The following is a 27,942-nucleotide window of genomic DNA, read 5'->3' on the forward strand; positions in this document are numbered from 1 at the left end:
TTATCGGTTGCATTTGTATTCAGGCCTAAGAGTCAATACTTTGTAGAACAACCATTTTAGTATTTCTCTGCAAGCGGTGCAAATGTAGAAACTGAAACATTCTTACACATTCCCCTTTTAAGAATAGTTCAAGGTTAGGTTGGATGGAGGATATTTGTGAATGTCAACTTTCAAAATTTGCCAAAGGTTTTTAATAGGATATAGGTTTGGACTTTGACTGGGCCATTCTATTGATCTAAACTATTCTCAAGCGATGAGTCAGAAACCCCCAAAATTATCTTTTTTTTCTTTCTTTTTTTTCGGTTCGGTACAGACTTTGCCAAGGCATAAAAATGTCAAGAAAGAAAAAAATAAACAGACAAAATAAATGTAAAATGACATTACTGAACAGTTTTGATTCTATGCAGATCATTTAGCGTAAAAGGGAATATGTCAATCTTTCGATCACTTCTTGGCGGTTTTGATTCATCATCAAACATATTCTTTTGTGTATTTTCTCATCTTCTGTTCTGCTCTCAATCTATAGCTGGAGCTCAAACTTCTATTCAAGAAATTTGAGAAAGTAATCAATTTGAACAATTAGTTAACGGCTCGTCAATAAGAGAGACATCTCAATAAGAGATGTCTCTCTTATTGAGATGAGAGAGATAAGTTTGTTAACTTATCAGACCAGAATCACTGATCTAAGCCGTCTCGTTGCATCACTATCTGTATGTTTACAGCCATTGATGGCCATGTAATTATAATTATCTTACTCTTTTTATATTTGGACAATGAAGTGCTCAAGACATTCAAAGTCTGGGTTTAGTTTTATGATATTGTTTACATTTATGCACTGTGTCGTGTTTATCTGCTGCATAAAATGTCAATGGAATGCATTGGCATTTGTACCATTCATTGGGTATGAAATAAGAAAACATTTCTTCTTAGTTTGAGACTTCGGTCAGAAGGGCCCGCAAACAACTTTTCAGCATCTTCAATCTGTGGCAATAGCAGTACCCTTACAGAAACTAAACTGAGATGCAAAGAGTGCACAAAGTCATTAAATGGTATATTTGTACTGTACATTAGATGCAGTGCAACTCAAGTTGAAATCATGTGCAACAGAAGGGGAAAAAAAGAGTGAGTGACTGAATGAAGTGACTGAAACAAGTTTACATTGTGTTTGGCACATGAGTGCAGAGAAGGAGATCCATCACAGAGTGTTTACTGGCCTTCATGGGCAGCTTTTGGCTCGTGGCCAAGTTTCCACTGAGGTGCTGTGGACAGACACCCATCCCTGCACACACACAGACAGAAATGCCACTACTGTCATGTACACAGACATGCACATGTGTACACAGTTGAATTTGAGCCTGCAGAGCATGAGCCTTTGGAGGAATCAACAAAAATCCCCCCCCCCCTGTAGACACATGCTGGTGGTTAAATTAAAGGGAACTGGTCTGTAACAAGGTGAAAGATGTAAACTTGCAACGCAAGCCTGTAAATTTCTTTGTTTTTTTCCAACTATATTTTTAAACATTCCTAATGGATTTGTGAAAAACTAGAAACTCAGAATTTTAGTAGCATCATTGCTTATAGGTAGCTACAGTGTACTGTAAACAATATGAAGCTTGGTTTAGCATTGTCCTTTCTGCTTTGCTTGTTGGTAAATAACAGCAATGGCTCTCTGGAAATACCGGACAGTAATGCAATGTATTCAAACAAGACACTGAATGAAGGTACATGTCCAAATATAGTAAATTTGTATACAGACTATAACAATCAGACATCTTTATTAAGTGACACAAATTAAAATATTTGCTTTTCAATAGGCAATTTCCCACGTTCTAAAATCGCATCACTCAAAATATCTACTTGCTTTTCACTTGGCCCTACCTACCTATGGAGCCAAATAATAATAATAATAATTATTATTATTATTATAATAAAAACGATTCACAAAATAGTCGCAATTCTCGTTTGCTACAATTCAGAATCTATATAAAATGTCCCAAAAATGTATTTACAAAATTTATATAAATAAATCCAATGTTTGCTTGCCTTAATTTTGTACCTTTGCAGAATGTCCTGACGTCACCACGCAGCCTATACTGGTTGAATGCACGAATGCCAGGAAGGCACGAAAACGGAGGGAACTACAAAAATGAAAGATACAGAGATTCAACCGCTCCAGTCTTTGTTGAGGGTAAACATTTGGACACATTTGGGTTTTTACCAAATACCCGGAAAGAGAGTTTGACGTGAGCTTCACCGTGTTCAACGTTCGCAAAATGAAGACAGCACTTCCGGAGCGCAGCTAATGCAGGAAGCTAAGCTACGTCGGAGCTAAGGTATGCTGCGCGGTGTGTTGTGCGATTGGTCAATAATGTCGATATTTGGCTTCAACTTGTCCACTTGCACTGTCGTGTTTTTGTACCGACAGCCAACATGAATACTATTAAAGCTGCAGTATGTACCTTTTGTAAATAATATGTTTTGTTATTTGTTAAATCACCATGATAGTATGTGTTGATAAAGATTATCCATGGAAACATCGATATTCTCCACCTCCAAAACAACCATTCAGAGCAAAGAGGATGTCTTAATGTTGTCGCTCAATGTCATGTACTATTTGCTAAATGTGCTAATGGCAGATAAACTATGGTACTTACCTTTCCATGAAACCCTTCTTCTTCTTCTTTCTGGCAACGTTTTAAAGTAACGTTTAGATGTGCTTTATCGCCATCTACTGGAATGAAGTGTAGATCGGGATGCTTTAAAGATACTACACAGATTATAAAATGGAAAACGAAACTATGTATTTTCTATCCACTGTCTTCTTGAGGTATTTTAATAAAAATCAATAGGATTCAGAATGTTTGAAATAAATTCAAATGTAATTTATTTCCTTGTAATCACCAGTTTGCTTCTCTCAATGGAATATTTGGAACAGAACAATAAAAAATGTTTTACTGTCTCATCTTGAAAACAAAAATTAGCCTGAGCATTCACAACGGGATCTGCTGAAGTAGCCAAGAGCAGAGGGGGAATAAAAGTTACACACTGCAGCTTTAAGGAGCAGCGGCGCAAAAAGTGGGGCGCAGCACCAGAGGGGGCGTCAAAACCCCGTCTGGAGGGTGCGGCGTGCCGATGATGTTTTCCCATACACTTCAGCGCGTAAATGACACAGTGCCTCAGATTAATATGAATGAGTTATGAATTGCAAGTTTTAAGTGTTATATATATCTGCTAGGACGAGATGTGGCACACATCTTTAAAACTGAAAGCTGTCACAAAGTGCAAAAAACTATCAGGATATTTATTGGACCGCTCCTGCTTTTGAAGTGCATATTTTCCTCTAAAGTTTTTGGGAATCATGCTAAAGGAAAATGGGTTCATGCCTTTGAACGGCCAGGTAGCTCAGAATAATTGGTTTGTGTTTGTTCAGTACATGCCAGGAAAAACGCAGCCCGTCCACCTTGGGAGAGAGTTCCAGCAAACCTGAGTTAGCTTTCGTGCCGATATTTGGCCCACGTGAGAAAAAGCCAAGAGAGCTGACTGCTTACTTTCATTTTTTCACCGTCAGTTTACGTGTTTTGCTAAATGGGTGGAATGCTGCAGGGAGCTGAGGCCCAGAAACGTTTCCTTAGACTTTATTCACTTGTCAGGGAAACAGGAGGTCATGGGTCAATTGCTTCACAGCGATTTTCCGTATAAAAAAAAATGAAAAGGAGTTTGTGGATTGGAATATTTTGAAACATCTGAAAACATGTAGCAATAAAACAATTTATTAATGACTAGAATATTTTTTCTCATTTTTCTCTCTAAAGAATATTTAACAAATCATCCTCCTAATCTTCACTTCTGTCACATGAACTAAAGATTAGGGTGATGGCAAGGAGGCCTTCCAACTTAAAACACTTGGTGTGGACAAAATAGGAGTAGAAACTAGAGGTGTGCCGATCGATCGGCCACCGATCATAATCGGCCGATTTCCGTGAAAAAGTGTATGATCGGTGATCGCCGATCACGGTCTCTTGTTGCCGATCACACAAACCGATCACCTGCATCTCATTTGGCAGCCTGCCTGTGCAGCTGGTCTCCTCTTTCCTTCACACTGCGCAAACGAGCAGCAGCAAATCCTAAGCAATGTGGAACTATGACGCACTGAGTGATTGGGGACGTTTGCGTGTTGCGGCGGAAAATTGAAGCAGGTGGGGTGAAGCAGGTCAAAATGCATCAACACGACGAATCTAATATGGGATAAAAACAATGCCATGCCACACTTGACGGAGTTTGGCTACATCAAGGCTCACTGCAGTAAAAAATAGACATATGGAGGATCAGATAGCAGGTAAAGCAGCGCACAGCTACAAACACTCACCCGGATTATTAGCATGACGGTCAGAAAGCTAAACAAATAACCTGGAAAATTATTTAAGTCTTCGAGCTGCGATGTAAGACGCTGGTTCTGCTCTCGCTGTTGAACCGCTGCTACGCGCTACAGGTAGTAATATTTCACAGACAGAGCCGTTTCTGCTCCACCTGGTAGGGACTCTCACACCAAACCTCTGCTTAAAGCTGCAGCATCTAACTTAAAAAAATAAATTTTACATACGTATTAAAACTTTCGCTGTCCTAACATGAGACAGATAATCTCTGAAAAAATAATCAGTCTTCTCTGCCTCCTCCCTTTTCTGCATAATTACTCCGCTCAGTCAGAAACAGCCAATCAGAACAAGCAGTAATCAGCTAGCCACCATGCTATCAGGAAGTTTTCATTCAGTAATTCAGGATTGTTTATTGTAATGGAACCTGTATTTGCCTTTGAATGTTAAGTTTTATACTTGAATTTTTTGGTAATGTTGAGAGGTTTTATTTTGACTCTCTACATTATTTAGCCTCTTCAGAGCCTTCATATGTTTTCAGTCTGTTAAATATAGTATTACCGATAGCAGTACAATTTGCACAATGCCTGTTTTTTCTTGGAAAAAGTTATTAAAAACACATTTTTGTCTAAATTAAGGTGAATTTATGGTTCCTTTTTCCACATAATGTAACCGGTAGTGCTTTTGATTAAAAAAATAATAATTATGTCGGTGATCGGTATCAGTGATTGGCCCTCATGGGTGATCGGAATCAGTATCGGCAGGAAAAAACCTGATCGGCACATCTCTAGTAGAAACATGCAAAAAGCAGTTCATCAATCAGAAGTGTTTAGTTGCTGAAAAAACTAACAAACCTATAATTATAGAGAAGGAAACAAATTATTCAAAACTTGTCGTTTTTTTAAATAATAATGTATATTATAACAGGATTTCTTTCTGTTTAAAACTTTGTTATTTAGAGTCCTACTTAGCCTTCAAAGACATCTGTGATGGATTAAATATAATTTATTAACTGCAAAGAGGACAACATTTTCTCATTGTAAGTTGGAATCTGTATCTAAAGGCAAGATCAGAGTGTAAGGTATAATAACCTACTGTGTTGACAGGCCACTTTCTTCTAAAAGAGTGTAAATATGATGTAGGAGTTCATGAGTAGATGCATAGGGAGGTCTGTACACACAGAGGACCATAAAGTACTCTCTGTTGGTCTTTGAAATGCTAAACACAAACTGTTTTTTGGGGTGAAAAACCTGAGGGAACATTTAGTGTAAGACTCAGAATCAGCCAGCAGCTGTTGGCTTTCCGCCGGTCAACTTTCCTTTTCTCAGGCCAGTAACTACAAACTTCAGCAGACCTGCATAAAAGTCAGCTTTTCTCAATCATACGTCAGGCCGTTTACTGAAAAACATGCTTTTTCTTTGAGCTTAAAAGAGGGAAATTGCAGTTTCACGTTGACTGACCTATGAAAAAGTGAGGAAATAAAAGAGAAACAAAAAAGATAGACAAGCATGCTGGCACTGAACCAGAAACAACTCCAGAGGGATGACAGTGGAATCTGCAGCCTGGTTCCATCTCTGTCCAATGACTTTACATTTCACATGGCTGCTGCTCATCTCTTCACTCTGACAGCCTCTTTATTCTTCCAGTTCCTTTGTAACTTTTATTTGGGACAGAGGCTTTTAAGCTGCCATGCATCCCCCGCTGTTTGTATCATTTATCCTGGTTGCCATCACAGATCGCGGCGCCGCCATAAGTTCTGCTGTTCTTGGACCAGAGAATAGAAGGAAGTAATCCATAAAATGTGTGGTCCCTCAAGAGGACACGGGCAGATTTAGGCTTCATTTACAAACTCTCACTCTGGGCTCTTGTTCCCTCCATTGTCAGAAACCTTTTTAATGAGAAACACCAACGCAGTTTAAAACCCAAACAGAGACTTTTAAGGAAAACCCCTAATGGGGAATATAAAGCATCTACAATCTTCATTTTTTTTATTGTCCTTTAACTATGAAGGAAGGTATACAAAATTTCTGATTAAAATCAATGGGGAGACAGTTGTGTAGATGGACACCAGACCAGAGAACTACTTAGTCTTTCCAGTTGCTGTTTGACGTTATTCAATTGGGAAAAGGCAGTCTAATGTAAACTGACAGCTATATATCATTACCAGCTTAAAGATTTGATTTGGTTAAGCCTCAGCACTGTAAACATGGGGGAAAAAATTATAGTGTCTTGGAAAAGTTCATTGCCCGTGAACGTCTTCAAAACCTGTAAGGACATGACATCCTTACAGGTTGTCATGTCACAACCTGTAAGGATTTTACTAGGATACTTTTTTGATACACAGACAAGGTTTTCTTCCTTACATTTTCATAATATGTTTTTCTTCTTGTTTCGCCTTGTACATCTCGTTGGTTCAACTAGTTTGGTCTTAAACGTGCTACATAAATTGATATTTTCACTTGTCTTTTTTCAGCTTAGTACCACTTTACAACACATACTACCAGTCCTACACATGGACAGTAAGGGAATTCCTCTGAAAATCATCAAGATTATCTGTGATCTCCTTCTGGCCAGCGGTGTAAAACTTTGACCTTCCAGCAGGACAACGACTCTAAACATACAGCCAGAGGGACGGTGGAGTGTTTTAGAAAAGCGTATGTGTTAGAATGGCCTACTCAAAGTCTCGACTTGCATCCAATTGTAAACCTGTAAGAACAATTGACAGTGCAGACATGGATATCATTCAGTTTGTCTGAGTTTGGCTAAATTTCAAAAGAATACTGGAAAACAAAAATCTCTGGAAAAGAAGTTTCACAAATTATTGACTTAAATTTTGTAAATTGATAAATTGTAGAAAAGTAAAAGAAAATAAATACTTTTCGAAATGACATAAGATTTAAATGCAAAATTGCCTGCATAATTTGTGATACCATTGTAGTCCCCATGTGATTGGGCTTAAAAATGGAAACAAGAGAAAGTGTAAAGCAATATAAGACAACACCTTCACTTTCAACCTTTCCAAATTAGTTGGTTTAAATTGATTGTGTATTTTTATTTGATTCAGCACTTTAAAGCCTTAAAACTGTATTATTTTTTCTTTAGCTCCATCCAACTTACTGCTCTGTAGTTCTAGGGCTACAGAGAAGTAGCCCTAGAACTTCTCTGTAGGCTAAAACAGTTCATCTGCAATGGGAGAAGTAAATCATGCAGTAGTTTTTCTATAAAACCTGTTTATGCTGGAGGTTTCCAGATATAATGAGGACTAAGTTTTTTATGTTAGACAGCTACTGGGTACATGGATGGTAATTTGTCTCATTGTGTAGACTACGGATGAAAAAGCAGCCACAAAAGCATGGTTACCATAATAAAAGCAAGGACAAATAAAACAAGCAAAATGAAAACCATATGCTAATAGCTGTTTGCAGATGGATTCAGTGTTGAGCAATCTGTATTATTTCCTCCATGTGCCAGAATGTAGGTGAGAAGTTTCTGTTTTTACATTGTGCAGACTTTGTTACATCTTTTTTATAAAATATGAACCCGTACATAAATAAATATGAAAATGGATACCAGATGGAATATCAAATTGGCTAAATCGGCAGATAAATTGGTTCTGCCATCGTCCGACATGAATCAAGAATGCACAGAGTTGCTCTGGCATTGTGCTCTTTGTGCTTACTCATTATAGTTGCCCTATACATTATCTTCAGTCGGTGACAGTGATAAACAACACTCCTCATTACATTACCTCAGCTTTTCACTTTTACTTTGCTGACAGTATAACTTTCAAATCTACTGAGAATACAAAGGAGCATAATAAATGTCCAGTTATGATAGCGCAAGTCTTTTGATCAGAGTATTGCAAAACTAGCTACAATTCCATTTCATTGACAAAAAAGGCAAACTAATTTTGCAATAAAATTTTTTTTTATAAAACATAATTTTGATTAACTTTTAATTTTTTTGCTGTGAAATTTAATTTAGGCCAAACCAAACATGTGTCACTTATCTTCATAATTAAATTGCACAATAATGAAGTCATCGTTGTACAAGGGTGTGCAACATCTGTGCAGATATTGCTGTGCACAGCATGTTGTTGCTGCACAGCCCCACAGCAACGTCATGACTGGCGTACTTATGTTTCTACAGAGTTTTTACAGAGATATGACAAACAATTACTACATCTAAGTGCAATTACATGAGAAGATTAAACATGTTGGAAGTGGCTCAGAAAATGACGATGAAAACTTTAAAAACCACATCTCCAGTTAAGTTTCAGAAAATCATCAAACAGTTGTGCTTTGTACATAATAAAGTGTACTGAAGAGTGGTTCAGATGAAGTCTGCACAACTCTCCTGGAACCACAAGGGATGTCTGAGAACAAGAGGAGAAGGTTGAAAAACACAGGCTGAAATGAAGCTGTAATTTTTCACTGCCAGCATCCTTGTGGAGGGTAAAAACCCTTTAAGGCCCTTCTCCACAGGTGTGGCTTTAACTGGTTCTTCCTCACTCAGCAATGGCCAGATTTGTCTCCATTTGTAGATCCTGCATCTCCCCTCCCTGCTTTTTGGTACCACCTGGTACAAGTCTGCTATTGCACACAAACAGTTTAATTGGCAGCAGACGGCATTTGTTGATTGGTCCATGGCCTTACATCTCTGGATGAGTGAAGATGGTACTTGGAAAATCCTCAAACAACGTCTCAGCCACCATTTTCATTCCGCGATGAGACCATAGTGGCTGCCGAGACGGCTAGTTGCAAACCAATAATCCCATTGTGATACCTTCACGTCCAAACCCTTTTATCAATAGTGGAGGAAGAGTGAATTCACCATAAACTGGAATGGGCAACCTGCAATGAACAAATATACTGAGGGATTTTGGGTGAAACTGAGGATAAACATGCAAATTAACAGCTACACTCCTGCCCACATTCATAGCCAGGAATACACAATACCAACGTACTTGGTATTGTGGTATTGAACCGAACCAAACATTAACCAGCTAGAATGAGACTTGACCATGGAAAAGAGGCTGTAGATCGTTGGGGAAAACACAGATTTCTTAGATCAACTAAATTATGTACAAAGCCTACAGTAAAAATTCACTGCAGAGTAAAGGAACAAAAATGATCAGGACTGGTATGTTGTCAGAGACTCCCAAATCCAAAATTGCGTGACAGAACACCTTGATCGCTAAGCTGGTACTTCGAATAAGATCAGAAAATCCCTAATAGAAATTGTAGAATTGACACTTTGTTTTTCATTGGCTGTAAGTACCTACCTAACACTTTGCATAAATTCCTACCCTTTGGTGTTTTTCCTCTACCGATTTCCCTGTTGTCATTTTCCTGTCTCTTTACACACAGTGTTTTGAAAATTTGGGGACTTTCCTGTTGTTAACGTATGCTTCCTGCAGCTCTGCAGTGCTTGCCCTGCTGCACGGACAGAGCTGCATCCAGGAGCTCAGCTGTGTCCTATAACCCTCATTAGCCACTGCATAAATAATCTGGAGAGAAGGTCATTTGATGCCTAATCAGTTTGGTAGTTGATTCTTGCTAGAAATAATAAATATGTTTTAATTTCTGTATTACTGTTCACCGTGATCCAGTGCTTTAGATGTAAAAAATGAAGTGCAAGTACTCCTCTCCATATTTTAGAAACGTATGACAGAAACATGGGGGATATTGTTACATAGATTTGTCTATAGATGAATAGTTTTGACGTACAGAAATTACACAGAACAAAACCAGTTCTAAATCTAGTTGAGCCATATTCAACATGTTTTTGAGCCACACCTATTAACTTCAAGTCGCATGCTGGCGTTGAAAAAATAAATATGTAGAATAAAAGCTTTTAGATTTCAATATGCTCATTACTTTTACAGAAATGTATATTTCTTCTCAGAATTGCTTTATGTGATTATGGTGGCAGGCATTCGTCCAGCAGTCGGTGGGTTGCCGGTTCATTCCCTGCTCCACCTGCCTCTGTTGCGTATTTGGGCAAGATGCTTCACTTGCCTTGCCTGCTGGTGATATGTAGATGGTATTCTGAAAGAAGTCCCAGTATGCGTAGGGGTAAAATTTAAAAGTGCTGGTGCAAACTGGTCTACTTATAGCACTGCCTGGATGACCCATTGAGTGGTTTTTGAGAAATTCTTTGATATCAGACTCTCCCTTCTTTCCACTGTGTGATCTTAAACACTCAGGTTGGCACCAAAACAGTATCTTCCAGACCTCTGTCCATAAAGAACAATACTCGCCACCTATCCACCCTAAACACCACTGAACCACAGAAATCACTGCTGGGCAACTGCTTTTTTGGTTGTTTTATCTGACATTGTTCAATCATAATCGACAAACGTGGTCTGAAGTCATCATACATCTCAATTTCACTCAACTTGTCGTTTTTAACCTTACAGACACTCCAGAATGTCTGCCATTCTAAGGGGAAAGATGGAGTTGAAGAAAACACAACAGGAGGACTTGCAAACTCCAACACAGAAATGATTCAAACTTTAGACCTTCTTGTTTTGAGTTTACTGCGCTCACCACTATTCCACCATGCAGCCACTGGTATGTACACAAAAGTAACTCATTTTCCACTAGTGCACCCTAAGTTTCATCGTATTATGCTTCCACACCACAGTTATGCAATCTCACCATCCCAGTCGCAAAACGCAGCGTTCCACTCAAGAGAGGAAAAAATTATGAAACTAAAAAGTTTAAAACTGATGCCGGCAGCGTTTTCAACATTTCACATGTTCCTCATGTTTTCCCTTAATTCATTTTCTTTATGTCCGTGTATAAAGTTACCTCCCCGTAGAAAGTCAAACACAGTGTTTACTGATTGCCATGGAAATGGGCACAAATAGAATACCATCAGTTAGCAGCTGCTCAGCTGAAGCATTTGCCTGGATTAATCTGACATAAAGGCAGCGCTTTGTTGGTAATAGAGATTTCTTTGGCGTTGTTCAAACAGAGCAGCCTCAAATTGAGGACATGTGTTTAATTTACCATGAAACCCAAGATTTCCTTCTTGTGTCTCAAAGCATGAAATTTAACTAATTCAATTTTAGATTTCACAGATCTAATGTCCGTCATCTTCTTTTATCGCCGTGAGCCCAGTTTCCTCTCCTGTGTTAAGCAAAACAGATTTGGTTTGTTTTAAATCAGGTATGTGTGCCCGAGGATACACTGAACATTAGCCCATGTCAGGAGTGTTTATAGGAGCCTGGTGCATACGCAGACACTCCGCACCAACACATCCACGATACCCATTAAAGGCAAAGCGAGCGGAGATGTGTCATTGCTGAAGCACGCACTTACTGTAGTTTGTGGTTTGAATTACAGCAGCCTCAAATAAAGTAATAAGTTATTAGCATATCTGAAATAAAACAAAGCTGTGAGGAGGAAAAGGTCATAACTTCAGTCTTCAAACACCACATTCCAGATAACAGACTGAAAATATGATCTCCCAGGTTTTTTTTTAAACATGTAAATTTACATTTGCAGAGATACCTTCAGGTTTGTCAAGTAGTACAATGAACCTGAACATTACACAAAGATAAACTTTAGCTGCATTCAGATAAATGTACACGAGTAAGGAAAACCAGAAAGATCCCACTGGCTGAAATCCAATGCAATAAACTCCACTTGTGACAATAACACATGAGAATTTAATCCTGCATTCAAACAAGGAACAGAAGATTATTCAGATGTCTACTTGCAATTCAGAAACATTAGCCTTTAGGAGGAGCTTAACTTGCAAATGATGATTTCCAGGTTCGTAAGCTTGTAACGTTTTAATTAATTCAAAGATATCTTCTGGTAATGTTCATAGATGTACAAAATAAAATGTAATACAAACATAAGTCAACAGAAGTGATTGACGGACCCTCCTACTGGCTCTGATTGGTTGTTTCTGACTGAGTGGTGTATTTCTGCAGATGGCAGTGGGACGACAGGAAAAAGGCAGAGCTCAATATTTTCACAGATTGTCCTCTCATATTATAATGTCTATAATGTCTTATTGTGACAGTGTTAACAAATATCTGAGGCTGTCACAAAATAGGTGGATTTGTAGTAGATTTACTTCAGGATATCTGACTGCAGGCAACAGAATATGATTGCAAACCCCACTGTTTTAGATTTTAATTGGACAACATTGCCAGCTTGTTTCTATTGTGCAATTATGTGGAACTTTGTGTTGGCCTTCTGATTGTGAATGTGTAAAACGTTTGTGACGGTAAAATGTCAGCATTTTACTTTTGCTGCAGTACATAAATATTAACTCAAACGTAGGAAATCCAGGGAAGGAGTGCAAACTTTTGTATTCCTCTCTTCACACATCCCTTTGAGTTCATATGATTACAGTCTAACTCTGTTTTTGATTGCTGAGTTCAGATATGGGGTTAAATTTCTCTAGTTCTACAGCACGTTGCTGAAACATTTATTTAGGTTTGCATTATGCACAGCTTATTCGTGACTCACTGTAACCATTTAATAATTAAGAGGCTGAGATGGCAATTGTTAAAAAATTTAAAAAGCCCCTTTTTTTGCAGAACGTGTGGAGTTCTTTGCTGTTCTCATTTCCCAGCCACATTGACAGCAATTTCAAATAAAAAGAATCAATCTCAGTGCAAAGACGAGCAAAGGATACAAAAGAGTTAAAAACTGAAATGAAAAGCATGAGGAGAAACACTGTTGTACATATAGTTTCTTTTAAAACATGTTTTATCTTCTCCATGTGTTACTGTCACCGACTTCAGCATTACAACATAATATGTTTGAGTTTAAAAAATTAAAGATTGAGTGTAATTCTGGCTTTCATATTTTAACTTAGCTGTCATCCTACATGGATTAAGACAAAAAAAAAAAAGGAAAAAATGAAAACAAATAAAACAGACTGGATGACTTATGTTTACACAGCGGTATCTGCTGATGGGTTTAATAACTTCCAAAGGCCTGGGTCGTTTCCTGCCTCTGTCTTTGCAGTCGCTCGGACTTTCCCGGTACCCCTTCACTTTGCTCCTGCAGCACGGATTCAAACGGAGAGCTTTATTGTCATATTGTCCATGAGAAAGAAAGAAGACTTGGGACCTCTCAGGCAACACAACCCATCAGGCCTTGCTTTTGATCTAATCTGTGCTGGACAAGAAAACTCAGCAGAGCTTGTTATTAGTCAGAGGGATAAGAAAAGGGCTCCTTCCTCTGCACACGCACTCTGGCTTTGCCCTCAGAGGGCAGATAAGCCTTCATACTAACTAACCACTCAGGAATCCAAAGATAAAGTCTATTAAGGGATTGTACGCTCACGGATGGATGTATGAGTGTGTGACCACAGCTGAGTGTGCGTGACGAGCCAAGCCTGCAGCTATATTTGCATGAGCATGAGAGCATTTTATATTTTGTTTGTCCTCGCAGCTGAGATCCCACATGCATCGTGTTTGACTTTGACGGCGGGCGGTGCCATCTGGGAAGACCACAGCATTTTTAAAGTTTTCTTGACACATCTTGCAGATTCATGTCACATGGCGGAGGGGCTATGTGGAGTTTCGCTTTTACGTGGAAGGGTGAACTGACACAATTGGATTTAATCAACAACGAGATGGCCAGATGTACCCTGTTGGAGGTTAATGATTAAGTTGTAAGTGAAGAAATTCACCTGAAACTTTGCTCCGACATCAGATGGATGCCCAAAACTAACAGGAGCTCAGTGTTGGTGTCCATCAACCGGATGTAGGAAAACATGCTGTTTTATAGATTCATGGCTTCATACAGCAATCTGTTGGGCAATTACAATGTCACGTGGGGACTCAGTCAGAGACATTATGAATATAATATCGTTTGATCTTCAAATGATGCAAATGATGAAAGCAAATCTGAAAAAACAGGCATAAATGAACATTTTTAACCAAATGGTAGCCAGCATTAAAATGTATTGGATGTAACAGTACTCCGAAAATGTAAAAACTAATTTAGAATGTGATAAACTGTAAACATGAATTTATTTAAATATAATCTGTATGGACTGAACATACTAGAAATTTGTGTTGATGATAAATGGGCAAAACATTGATTGTACAACACTGGTTTCTTTCAATATTTTTGTTCTGTATCATAAAAGTGAAAATAGAAAATCCTGAAAATGAAAGTTCAGTGTCTTTTGTTTTTTGGATTTTCACAAACTTGACAGCAAGCCAGAGAATCCATGTGCAGTTCGGTACATACTTTGGTTTTTTAGGGATGGTTCATAACATTTTCGGTTCTTTTCTATCAATTAGAGAATAGAGTAAAACATTAAAAGAGTAACAGATAAAAAGTGCCCATTATAGAATTGATTTTATTTATTAACAAAGAATAGGCAAGTTTAGCCACTAACTGGATGGATGGACGGACAGATGGATAAACGGGTGCAGCGAGAAAACCAGGCCCTGCATACATTTGAGAATGGAATAGGTTTGAATCTTTTTGCGTCGTTTCGATATTTAGTTAACACAGTGTAAAGAGATTTACTTGAATTCATCCTACAAGCACCTCTATTGGGCAGTCCCCGACTTGTGTGTTGTTGCATCTCATATGCTGTGCAGCGTTTCATACTAGCACAGTACTCCAGCCAGCTGGATTTGGATAATAGTTGATTTTTCTCCAGTGCCAATAATGTTTACATTCAGTATTGATGTTGTTTCAGGTGAGTAATTCAGTAAAGTGTGTGTTCAGTATGTATCCTGACATAAAGCTTTAGCTGTAGCTGGATGAGAAACCTTAATGTCCTAAATAACAATTCACTGATAAATGTCCTCTTTGCTTTGTTTTTCTCTCACTTTTTGAAGTCGCCTGTTAAATGATGTATTGCGCACTTAGCTCAGAGTTGAAAACAGTCTGCTCGAGTTTGATCATAAAACACTGCTGGTTCGTTCGGTACTTGTGTGAACGTGTGCCGTACCATTTCGGGATGATTAAAACCCTAATATTTACTCTGACAAGTACAGCTTAATGTTTTGTAAGTTTTCCTTATCAATAACTTCACAAATTCAGTACATATAATTAAAGCTCAATCAACATAAGACAAATTAGTCAATTAGCATACTCATTATGTAATCACCTAGTAGCTACAGTGGGACTGACCTAGCTTTTTGCACATCTGTCTAATGTTATCTTGTGTTTGCTTAGATAAACTGTATTTTAATGTGGCCAAACTCAAAATAAGCCTCTTCCATTTGTATACTTTTATCTTTTAGTTTGCAGAAAGCAACATCAGAGGAAAATTTGCTAATAAAAACTTTACTCACTGAAATAACATTTTTAATTATACCCACACTTAAAACACAACAAGGTTTGGATTGCTCTTTGATTAAAATCTGGCAATGAGACTGGAATTTTGTATGATAATTGTTGAAGAATTATTTTTGATGATAATTTTGATTTAAGATAAACAACAGTCTGAAGCATTGTATAAAAAAACATTTACTTTAGATTTCATTCCCAGTTTTTAAAACATCTATTAAACTTTGATTGAAAGACTCCTATTAGTATTAACGCATTTGTTTTTAAGTTACTCCTCTGGCCTTTTCTGGTATCATGTTGCCATTTTTCCTCAGCACAATTAACTTTCTAGTCGAGGCTCAAAACTTTTTGCCATGATTAAAAATGAATTATATTAAATCTTGGTTGGGATTAAACCAATACATGAAGAATATCTCATAGAGGAGCTAAATTTTTCCTTTTATCTCCTATTAAACATTCAAACACAAACATCAACTGCGAAGATAATCACAGAAAACCAGTCCTGTTTTTCTTCTCGAGCAATGAAAACCTGCTACAGGCGTACCTGAGATCCAACTTGCTGCAGACCTGATACTATAGAGACCGCCTCAACACAGCAGCATTTTCATTTCAGAGGCTGCTTTCAGCACGGCTAGCAAAACTCTGTTAGGATTACCCTGGCCTAATTAAGATTAATTCTAGCATTTATTCCTCTCCACTTATTGTATAAATCATGTGTGACAGCTCAGTATTGAGTCTCGCTGCAGGACTAGGGGGGTATTACAATGGTGGGTTGACACCGGCACACAAGGCCTCCCAAGGCAGGTGGTTTTAGGCTGCAGCACTTCTGACAGGCTCCATTAGCCAACACTTAACTTTGACAGTGAAGAGTAAGTGCAGACCTGAGGTCCCAACCCTCCCCCCGGGTCCTGTTTACCTTTCAGACCACACTGGAAGAGCTGCTCTATCTGACAGGGAAGAAGACTAGAGATTCATAATAACTCTAAAGAAAACCCACAGAGCCAGCAAACACAATACCTAACAAAAAAAGAAAGTAAAATGTCAGAAATAATTTGTTTGCCCAACCATGTCTCTCATAACTCTCATCAGCTTTCTGGACTCTGGTGTTGCTCTCACCTGGTTTTAAATGATCTGGTGTTTGTAATTGCTAACCATATTAAAAGCCAGCCACCTGTGGGCTTAAAGTTAACAAGTCAAATCAAACTTTGACCCCTTAGTCTGAGGATGGTCTCTCAGGGCCTTACCTTGCCACGCCACCAATGTTTTATTTGGCTGCTGATCTGTTCTGTGAGCCAGATGTATCAGGGAAACTTTCCAGCTGGCCTGCGTGGCAGAACAGTAATCAACACTGGAATGTTTTTGGTCAGCAATGCACAATTAAATGGTTTGCGCATTTTGAAAGAAATAAACTTTATGGCTGGAAAATTCTGGACAAGGAAGGCAAAGAACATTGAAAAGGCATTTTTCAAACAATAGATTATGTATGAGAGTTCATTTAGGGTGCCTAAAAATAAAAATCAAACCAGGTTGGAGCATTATCATCACTCCCATTTCCGAATGTTATGTTAATTTATTTTTTGAGATTGAACTTGCAGTGCTTCGTCCTCAGACATCAGTTTTCTTTGAATGGGCCGTTCTAACACATGAATGTTCTTTGCTAAACCAGTCCTGCTGCCAAAATCACACGATAAGTTATGCATGGAGATTGGTGTGAAAAATGTGCTTGTTGAGTTGTGACAAGAACGGGTGGACGACATGAAGCTGAGAACAAAATGGCAAGATTGTCATCAGCCTGACCATGAAGAGCCCTTAAAACTTTTATAAGGCACTGTGTAATGCACGTTTTATTGACAATTAAAGCTCAACATGTTATTACAGAATCTGTAGCATCATGGTATAGTGAAAAACAAAGCAAATATTTCAGTAAAATTGGCTCCCAGAAGTGTTGAAGATCTGGAACTATGACATTCACCCAGCAAAGACAGAATGAATAAATGATTGCGAATGCGACGCAATAATAACGTTAAACAAAACACGGTTATGCAATCCTGCTGCAATGATGCCAGTTACATTAGTGTGGGAAGTGGGGGTTGATTTCTTTGAAGAGGACATATGCAATTGTGTATTTCTGTCTCCCGTTATCACCAACACAGGAGCTCGTCTCATTGCTCGTGACAAGGTTGAGCCTAAAAGATGGAGTGTGCTTTTCCACGAACTTCCTTGTGTCAGTGTGACTCTTTGGTTGTCAGCAGAGTCAGCATGTTAGTAAAAAAATTGGATGTGATTTGGCCAACCCAGCACCAGTCTAAAGTAGTGCTGCGGTCCAGTAATTCTGTGGTTTTTTAACCAGAGCGAATTGCAGACGTTTTATTAAGGCCTCAGGACATTGTGTCAACTTTAGGCACAAATGTAATAAATCTCCTTCAGGGAGGTTAAAACTTAAGCTAGAAGCTTTAAAACGTTTGATAATTTGGAAAAGAGGCATGGTTTAAAGGGGAACTTTTATGCTTCCTTGAATAATTTAACATAGGTCTATGGTCTTTACAAAACATGTTCATTATATATTTTTTGTGTAAATGCATTTGCAGATAATGAGAATTCACCTAGTCAGTTCTGAGCTCCTTTCACAAAGAGATGTTTGAGGGCTACGTCACTATTATGCAAATAAGCTGCTGCTTGCTAGGCCCCCAATTTTAACGTCACCCTCTCACTTTACACATGTGAAAATGGCTTAACATCTTAAAAAATTTTAAATGTGAGTTGCAGAAGCCTCAGGCACCCTGATTACAGCAAATATTGCAATTAAATAAATTAGATTTCCAGCGTCTGTTACCAACCAGTTAACAACTCAAACAAAATATGCAGCCATGCCACATGCTGCACTGAAATGTCAGTTTTACAGTGGCTCGCACATTATTAAATGCACAAGTTTCACTGAGCTAGCAGGCAGGACAGGTTTTCTGGGTGTTGTTTTTTTTTTGAAACATCCCGTTTTCCAGTTCTGACTTGGCATTTATAATGGCCGTAGGCCATGTTTAATTTGTTCAAGCTCTGCAGAGCAGGACTGCTTACAGGAAGTTGAAACAACAGGCAACAGTAACTTCACTTTCCTTCCTCAGATATTTTATGTAGAGGGAATCCAGAGTGAAACTTTATGTTCAGAGCTGTAAATCAAACACAAGGGGATTTACCAAGATTAGGCGAGAAAATTTCTCACCATTGTACAAATCGCTCACCGGTCTAGTCGAGTTATTTATTACGATGTTTGACAATCGAGCGCAAGTCCATGCTGGAGATGTGACTCTCTAGGAGGGCTAATCAGTTCGTTCAGAGGCGCCATCCTTGCAGGGTTGCTGTGGTGGCATTAGCTGGGTGCCATCCAAGTTGCATCACAGAAGCACTTAGAAGAAGTGCCGTCTCTGCTGCCTCATTAGTTGGTGCAGTGGCTGCTGTCAACATCACCATTGTGGGCTTCAAAGCACAGGCTCCAGCTTGTGAGCCGTCCAAATATTTCTTTCATGAAAGCCTCATCACATCAGCGCTTTCATCACTAAAAAAGGTCAGCGAGAGAGAGCGAGAAGGGAAAGAGGGAAGAACTGAAATCCGTTGAGGCTTTGTCAATGGCAGTGGAGCCCTTTGGGGAGAGCAATGCCACGGAGAGATCGAGAGGAACAAGAACCAGGAATGAACGTTCGGTCATTATTTACTGACGTGGCACAAGTTGAGCTGAATCTTTTCAGCAGTTCCTTTGACCACAGGTACAACTTAAAGGGGCAGTTTTATCAACTTGTTTGAGTTTCATATGTTGTAATGTTATTCTTTTGATTCTCTAATGCATGTTTGTAAAATCCTTGAATCTCCCATGGCAACCATTCATCTGTCCAAAACTCCTGTGTGGACGAATCTCCTCCTCGAAGCTGCAGTTTCCAAGCCTCTGCTTCACAGAGCAGCGCTCCCCTTTGACTCCCCCACTCAGTTCCTTCAGACTAGCCAGCAGCAATTAGCAAACATCTGGTGGAACTGCGCATCTGCTGAGCTCATTTAACGAGCTACTTCTCAGTGAAACTCTGATAAACACTTTAAAGGGTACATAGAGGAGTGATATTGTGATGACTTCCTGGAGGCATTGTCAGAGTTTCTTAAAGAGACAGAGACCCAATTTCACAGCATTAAATATCTTTTAAATCATAATTTAATATGGCATGTTTATAACAACTGATTGTAACATAGTTACTTGATTATGCTTTAAAATACTATGGAACTGGAAAACATGATGTTTGGAGCTGAATCAAGTTTGTCTTATTTTGTGACAAATCATATTGCTTCAAAATTATTTTGAACAGGTTCTCTCTTTAGATCTCATGTAAAGTTGATCAAATATAACTTAAATCTAACTTTTCCAAAAGAGGGATCAGTGTGGTTTAATTAAACTGATTATTCAAAACAAGAATTATTTCGCTGGGCAGAGTTAACCTTCTTTGCCAGAGCTAAATAAGAGGACTACAGACATTCCAGCAGAGTAATCCATAGCCTGGGTCCTCAAGCTGACATATCATCAGCATCTGGCCCCAAGCATGCTTGCTGCTCCATATGTCTCAATAAGGAGGCAGAGAGTAAAGTTTGTGGTTGTTCGAGGTTACATAACACATATGTGGGGCTGGTCTATATCTCAGACTAAGATGATGGTGGTTGTGGCTTGTGCGCAGAAATTCTAGTCAAAATACAAATGTATGTTGTCTGAGAATAAGACCGCACCGAGAAATAAAAGAAAATTATTCTACAAAGTGATAGAAAATGTTAGATTGATTCAGATATCGCAGTCTGGGCTTTATGTCACACTGAGTGGAGGACCCTATTTGAGTTATACACAGGAAACAACCTTTTTTTATTTACTCTTTTCTTTCCATTTTGATCACGTGGCTTGAAATTAAGCTGCAACGGCATAAAACCACAAAAAGTCTTTTAACCCTCCAGTAACATTGTCGATGTTACACATTGAGCCCAAATACTCAGAGTAAATTCACTGAGAGGCACCAATTGCTCCTTTTTTCTGCATATGCTTCAGTTGTAAAATGTTCTTCAATTCTGTGCTGGATTCACAAAACAGAATATATTTAGTAAATACATGAAGACACAAGCCAATCAGATCTATCAAGTCAAGAAAAATGATAATACAGAACAAAAAGTTTCAACCAGAAAGCGACAGTACGAAGGTAAATGTTGGAAGTTGATATCAAAGTCTCATGTTTACCCAGATGACTGAATATGTTACATACTAGCAGTAGTTCTTCATTACATCAATCCCTGGCCTAAAAATGATATACACACCAAACTTCACACACGTCATGAGTATGGCAACACTCCTCATAACCCTAACCACGACTCCTGATAATAAGGACTGTCCTTTATTATTAAATTTGACTTTTGACAACAGGCAACCACATTGAACCGTTATGGTGCAGGTATTTGCCATAAAACTCAGTACGCTTTGACATTTTGATGAAATCATCTCGTTCGCCTCCATACGTTCCTTCCACAAGCATTTCTTCATCATTAGTCATTTTTCCATCACATGTGGTTACTTCATTGTTTAACCATTTTTCTTGTATTTCTAGAAAAAGATATATACACTTCAAACCTTGATTTAAGAAGAAGAGCAAAACATTTTCCTCACGTTTCATCCCCACAGTCTTCATCATAGTCATGCAATGCAGAGACTGGACTCAGATGAGCAAACGACGCTGTCGACACAATCAGCCCAGAGACAGAGAGAAGACCGTGTGTCATCAGAGGAGGACTTGAGGTTATCATAATTTAACATTCTCTGCTCTCCTGTTTTCTCTATCTGTGAGTTTATCTTTGTGGCTTTCCTCTTTCTTGGCTCGCTGGCTTTCTTCTGCCTCACTGTGAAAAAGCAGGAGGCCCTTTTGTCCAGCCGCTGTTATCTCTTGGCGTCGGTCAAAGAAGAAAGAAACCTCTGGGTACACATGGAGTCAGCTTAAGATTCAGTACTGGAATTGAAAGAAGAGGTTTTGTCCTCATCACAAACAATAACAACGACAAACCCATTCGCATTTGGCACGACAACGCGCAAAGTCTGCGCGTTTGTCCAGTAAAGAATGTGCGTTTCTGAGTAGCTCTCTGCATCAAAGCGCGATAACAGAGACATTACGTAGCTGGCCATTTTTACCGACAGGCACAGATAACAGAGCTGTCAGTGGATACGACTTAACACTGGAAACATGTTGCAGAGCAGCCGTCGTTACACTGCGGCCCTGAAAAGCACATGTCTCTGCTGGAGGCTAATAAATCAGCAGAGTGGCTGTTTTTATGTGGGCCCCTTTACCATAGGTCTTTATCTTTGGTATTTAACCACTGCGCACTGCACGGACTCAGGTTGTAAAACGAGTCTGATAAATGTCACTAAGGTCACTGTGGTAATTTTGTTAAAGCCACTGTAGAGCTTCTGCCTTCAGCTGCCCTGAGATAAATCAATCAGTGGATGAAGGGAAACTTCAAAAATGAACCAATAGTCAAACCAAATGTTATTTAAATGACTTCAAAAGACAGTCATAGGTGTAAAACAGGGTTGTAAAAAGTAATTTGCCCCCTTTAATGTTTTTACAATTTTGGCTGTCAAAGTTTAATTTTTCAGTTTAACAAACAGATTTAAATATCAGATGAAGATAATTGGAATATACAAAAAGCAATCCTCATTAGTCCAAACTAACCTGACCCTCTGGGAAGATAAAATTGCTCCATCATGTATTAACATTTCTATTCAATTTAGCAAGCTTCTTCCAGATCTGATCACTGTTTGAAATGTTGAATTAAAAAAAATCACTTGGTCTGACAACATGTAGTAACCTAAAGAAAAGCAGCACATTCTTCCGTCAGCTAAAGAAATTCAAGAACCAAAAATGGAGAAAACATGAAACGAAGACTGTTTCCACGAACGGCTGACCGACCAAAATGACTCCAAGAGTGCAACGACGACTCATGAAGGAGTTCACAGAACAAATCAGAACAGTAATGAAGACATTTACCGACTCATTTACGTCAGTTAACGTCTGCGTTCGAGATTTAACAATAGGAGAAAGAGTGCAACATTTCCATGGATAAAACCGCAGCTCGCAGAAATAAACCCCACAAAAGCCTGTTTGTATAAAATGTCCTCAGAAAACATCTTAATGATCTCCAAGAGATTGGGGAAATTTTGTGGACTGGCAAGAGAAACTCTTTGGAAGGTGTCCAATGGCATCTGATGAAAAACTAACACAGCGTTTTAGAAAAACGGTAACATAAAGACGGTAGAATGGATTTGGCAGCTTGATGTTCTGTGGTGGTTCTGCTACTTTAAGACACGGGGAAAGTGAACTAATTGAACCATTATTTCTGCTCTGTAACAGAAAAGTAAGGAGAATGTCTGGCTATCAGCTTGTGAGCTGAAACTCGGTTTTTATTTGGTGTTGCTGCAGAACAGTGATCTGAACCAACCAAGAAGAAAAGGGAAATTTTGAAGTTGCCAAATCCAGATTTAGATCCAAGTAAGACCCTGTGGTTTCACATTTAGCCACTCGTTCATGGCTGAAAACTCTTCAGCGTAGCTGGATTAAGACTATTCTGCAAAATAACTGGACATGTTTTAATTTGCTCAGGTGCTAAGAAATGTGTTCACATTTTATTGTGACAACAGATTGAGAACATTCCTACATGCTGGCCAACAAGAACGCCTTTCAGATTTTTTTTTCCTACCAACACCCTGAACTTTGAAAGGTTTGACCCCTTTTTGCCCTCTCAAATCAGAATCATATTCTGCCATTATGTGACAGTTTATATGTTTTTGTTTTTTGTCATTACACTCTCATTTGTGTAAGTGTAGTAATGGAAAAAAAAACAACTAAAATCACACAAATGACTGAATCTAGTGTGCTAATCGATACGAGAATAACATCGATTAGATAGGCTCACATAAATGTGTCATTTATGTGAGCCAAACTGGGAACATGATAGTTTATACCTCTCCTGTCCTCTTTTACCGCTGCGACATTTGCAGATAGAATTAGTTTTTATGTCAACCAAATGAAGAGAATATTCCCTGCTCGGGATTTACCTACTCCTCCAGAAGTGTCTGATGATCTTTGTGAAGAACCGCTTCATCCTTTTTTCTTTTCTTTCTTTTTTTTTTTTTTTGCCTTACTGCTAGGTTAATAGCCCTGAGCCCAGGAGAGTAACACGACTCTCTCATTTCTTGCTTATCACCGTACAGGGAGAAATTCAAGACTCTCCACATTTAGGTTCACAGAGGAATAGTGGTCAGTGGGCCCGTCCTTTCTCTCTCCTTGCATGAACTAACAACTGATTGCCACACAATTGTGCCCATTTTACTTAAAAAAAAAAAAAGAAGAAAAATCATCAAAAAATACTAAAATCTACACAACAAATCTGCAGCCTTATTTGTCCCCTTACAGATGTCTGTTTCAATTTTTAATATAGAAAGTAACATAATGGATGCATACATTTTTAAATGGTGACTTAAGTTTTTAAAGCTATCCAAACCAACTGGGTTGCAGGGGAAAACATAACTGCTCCCTAAACCTAATAATTGTTTTTTGTTGGGGTTTTTTGCCTCTACTGGGAGCAGCAGCAGCTTTTAAGTATTTGTGAAAAAGTGGCAGTGAGGATTTTTACATCACTTCAAAGGAAATTCAGTCACACTCAGCTTTGCAGAATTGTTTTCATTCAGCTACACTTGAAGGTATTTGGTCATGATCAGCCTGTACAAATGCATGTCACTGCATCTCAGTTTAATTTAGGACTCATTGCTTATTGACTTTGACTAGGCCATTCCACGGCCATCTTTTCTGAGCCTATCAGAGTTGGACTAATCGAAGTGGTGTTTGATTTTTAAACCCAGAATTTGTATTAATTCATTATACATTGCTCAGCTTTAATAAGATAATCAGTTGTGGCTTATTTCTTTTAATACTGTCAAGATTTGTAGGTTTCTGGAAACAAAAAGATGCCCTTTGAACAAACTTTTTTCTCAAGTAGTGATATTTTTCAGCTCATACTGGGCTGAAAAATGTGTGGTTGGTTTTTTAAGTGTCCCCCCCATGAACTTTTAGTCCCAAAATAAAGCCTTTGAGACTTTCCTACATTTCAAAATCGACTTCAGACATTGTTATAAATTCACATAAAACCTTCCACCCTTTTACAGATTTAACCGAAACCGAGAGAAGCTTGAGATGAAAATTTGATCAGATGGCCGGGGAGTGTCGGGCTCCAGGCCATGAATTTGAAAGACTCAAAACTCCCCCGACAACATACAAATGTCACATCATGCTCAAGTTCATGTTCAAAGTGCTGTTCTGCAATATTGCAATATCTGTTGTGACCTTCTTCTAGTTTGTGGCGTTGCATCATGGTTGGCTGATGTAAGCTGGTGAACACAAAGGAAATCACACAAGTTGCATTCATTCCAGCTCTCTGTGCCTCGACACGGCATCATTACTGCGTGGAGGCTGTGCCGCTGTCTCTGCTCTTCCTCTGGTGTGATAACCCTCTCACTCACCTCAACACCTGCCCAGTTCCAGAAACCGATGCAATGGTACATCCTCTGCAATATAGGATTTTTTTTTTTTTTCTCAAGGTGGAAGAAGGAGAAGGATATGATGCGGTTGATCTGAACACATCAAGTCAGACACATCAGTGTAGTAAAGAATCAGTGTCAAAAGCTGTTACACACCTGAAACACGGCCACATTTCGGCTAAAACGACAGATTAGTTTGATGCTACGTGTAACAGGAGTCACACCTTGCACAGAATTGGACTTTTTTTCCTCATCAGTTCACTAAATATTTTCACAACACGCTTTTAGATCAACAAGATGACGTTTGGCAAATGTGTGAAGGACGCCTGTTTTCTTCTTGATCTGTAGTGATTTTAGCCTTACATACTACTTTAAATGTTGTTTTGGATCCTTTTTGTGATGTTGTTGATGCGCTGCTGGAGTAATTTTGATTCACTGGACTTAAAAGTAGCATTGTAACTCTCTCCGGATTGATAACATGTTTCTCATCTGTTCTTGAATTTCTGTCAACTGGGAGATGGTGTGTTGTTTTAGAGATCATTTAGATTACTTCATGTTGTTGTATAGGTTATATGGGAGTGAATGTTTTATTTTGCAGAACCAGCAGGGAATGAAAGGCACACAGGAAAACCAAGGGAAGGTGTGGAACCGAAAGGAAATGAGAAGTAAATACAAAAACACAAGAATAAACCAGGAAACTAAATATGAAGGAATGGACTTAAGACCTTTGTACCTGTTACAAAGGAACCCAAACATAAGTAAAATGGAAGTGATTTAAAAACAAATGACACTAAACTGAAGCACTTCAGGATTGTGACAATAGTCAGACCTGGTTAGTGAAACTGAACCAAAATACGGCTCCTCACAATCAACTGTTCATTGACGGGGGGAATGACGTTTTCAGAGATCCAGACTGGTAGTGTCTTCCTTTACTAAATGTAGTCATCATTTTGAGAACTGCTTTCTGTTTTCACTGGTGCTCTTCACTCAGATATGAGAACTGACACAAGAGGAAAGCTGAAATGAAGCCGAGACTTTTAATCAAACCAGAAGTTTGCACCTTTCTCTTCATTCGTTTCACATTCTCTGAGCCTACACAAACACGACACACGTCGGCTTTCGTCGCTGGGGATGCAGCAGCAACAGAGCTCACCGTTTTCCCATTAACCTCACTAATGGTTTGATAGTTGGGATATTTCTCCTTTATCTGTACGTGTAGCAGGAAGTCACTGAGAGACTGTATCACATACAGTCTCTCAGTGACTTCCTGAGAGACTGATGTTTAGGGAAAAGGGAACCTTCAGGGTTCTTCACTCTTAAAATCATCCACACTAAAGAGTGTTGTTGTCAATACAGTTTATGCACTGGTTAGAAAAAGACCGGATCACAGAGTATCGAATCCTCCGGTCACTGGCCAGCACCAATATCTTGCTGAAAACTACATTTATTTCGTACACCAGCCAGTTTCTTTGAATATCTCATTGGAAAGCTGTGAAAAAAAACTTGATCAGAATAATGATAAAAATCAAAGCTTCTAGGCACTGTTTGCAATTTAAAAAAAAATTAAACATGTTTTTACTTGTGCACATGCAGCTCATCTCATCCTACCACTTTAACAGATCAAAATACGTCCACTGCACAGAGTAGCTGCAGACATGAAGGAAGAATTAATTTGGTCTGTTAATAATTGATAAATCTGTGCTTAGGCTGAGCATGAAAGCAATTTACACAGAATATGTGAGGCACACGCAGAGACATGCGCTGTTGTCAGTGTGGCTCTTTGGAGTCGAAATATTAGAACACATTTTATGGGCGAATCTATATGCTTTATCTCTATGACTTTCTTATTTTAATGTATCATTGATTTATTTGGAAATGTAGGTTTTTAGCTACATTCATTTTGATCTTTGAGGATTCGTTTATGATTGGTTTGTGTTCGACTCTCATCAACTCGTCCCAGCTTCTTCGTCTTCCATCATCCTCTCGGCATGACGCTGCCACCACCGTGTTTCGTGGTGCTTTCCAGGTTTAGCCCAAAATTTGTTTTGAATTTTGGGCTAAAATGTTCAGTTATCATCTCATTTTACCAGAGCGTTTTTTTGCCGTTTCCTCCTCCTCATGTGTAGAAACGTTTGAGCAGGATTTTTTTTGTTTGTTTGTCATTCAACAATTTCTTCCTTTTGTGACTTTTGCATTACTAATTTTGTTCAGTCAACAGATTTCTTACTTGATCTCCTCCAAAGTTACTATAGTGATTGATCTTGGGTGCCTCTCTGATTAATCCTCACCTGGCCTGTTGTGGATGACGTCTTGAACAGAGCAGCAGACGTTGTTTTCCATGACCTAACCCTACATTAAACGTCTCCATCCCGTTTCTCGTGATCCGTCTGCTGTGTTACGTCACCGTTTGTTCATCGACGTGCTCTAACAAACCTCTGAGTCCTTCACAGAACATCTGGATTTACACTGAGATTTAATTAGGCACAGGTGGACTCTGTCTGCTAACGAGTTGGCTTTTAAAGGCAATTCGTCTCACTGCATCTTATTAGGGTTATCAAAATAAAGGAGGCATCTCATAAACGTCCAATGAAACTTACTTGCCGTTGTATCGCAATAAAAGGAAAAAAAAAAAAGTTTATGGTGTACGAATGTTGCGCGCTGTCTGCGTCTGGCGGGTTAAGTTGTGCGTAAA

At 38.8% G+C, this 27,942-nt stretch overlaps 2 long non-coding RNA genes across 2 annotated transcripts; one reads left to right on the forward strand and one right to left on the reverse strand.

Moving 5' to 3' along the window:
* Nucleotides 1–1,038: 1,038 nt before the first annotated feature.
* LOC103466319 (uncharacterized) lies at nt 1,039–2,140 on the reverse strand. The gene is made up of 2 exons (XR_533934.2): nt 2,057–2,140; nt 1,039–1,279 (listed from the first exon to the last, which is right to left on the reverse strand). It is a non-coding gene; the product is annotated as an uncharacterized LOC103466319 (long non-coding RNA).
* On the forward strand, nt 1,958–27,942 carry LOC103466320 (uncharacterized). Its single transcript, XR_533935.3, has 4 exons — nt 1,958–2,333; nt 10,792–10,945; nt 21,348–21,461; nt 25,849–27,942. It is a non-coding gene; the product is annotated as an uncharacterized LOC103466320 (long non-coding RNA).

Source organism: Poecilia reticulata, chromosome 6 (assembly GCF_904066995.2).
Source record: "Poecilia reticulata chromosome 6, P_reticulata-male-v2, whole genome shotgun sequence".
Lineage (NCBI taxonomy): Eukaryota > Metazoa > Chordata > Actinopteri > Cyprinodontiformes > Poeciliidae > Poecilia > Poecilia reticulata.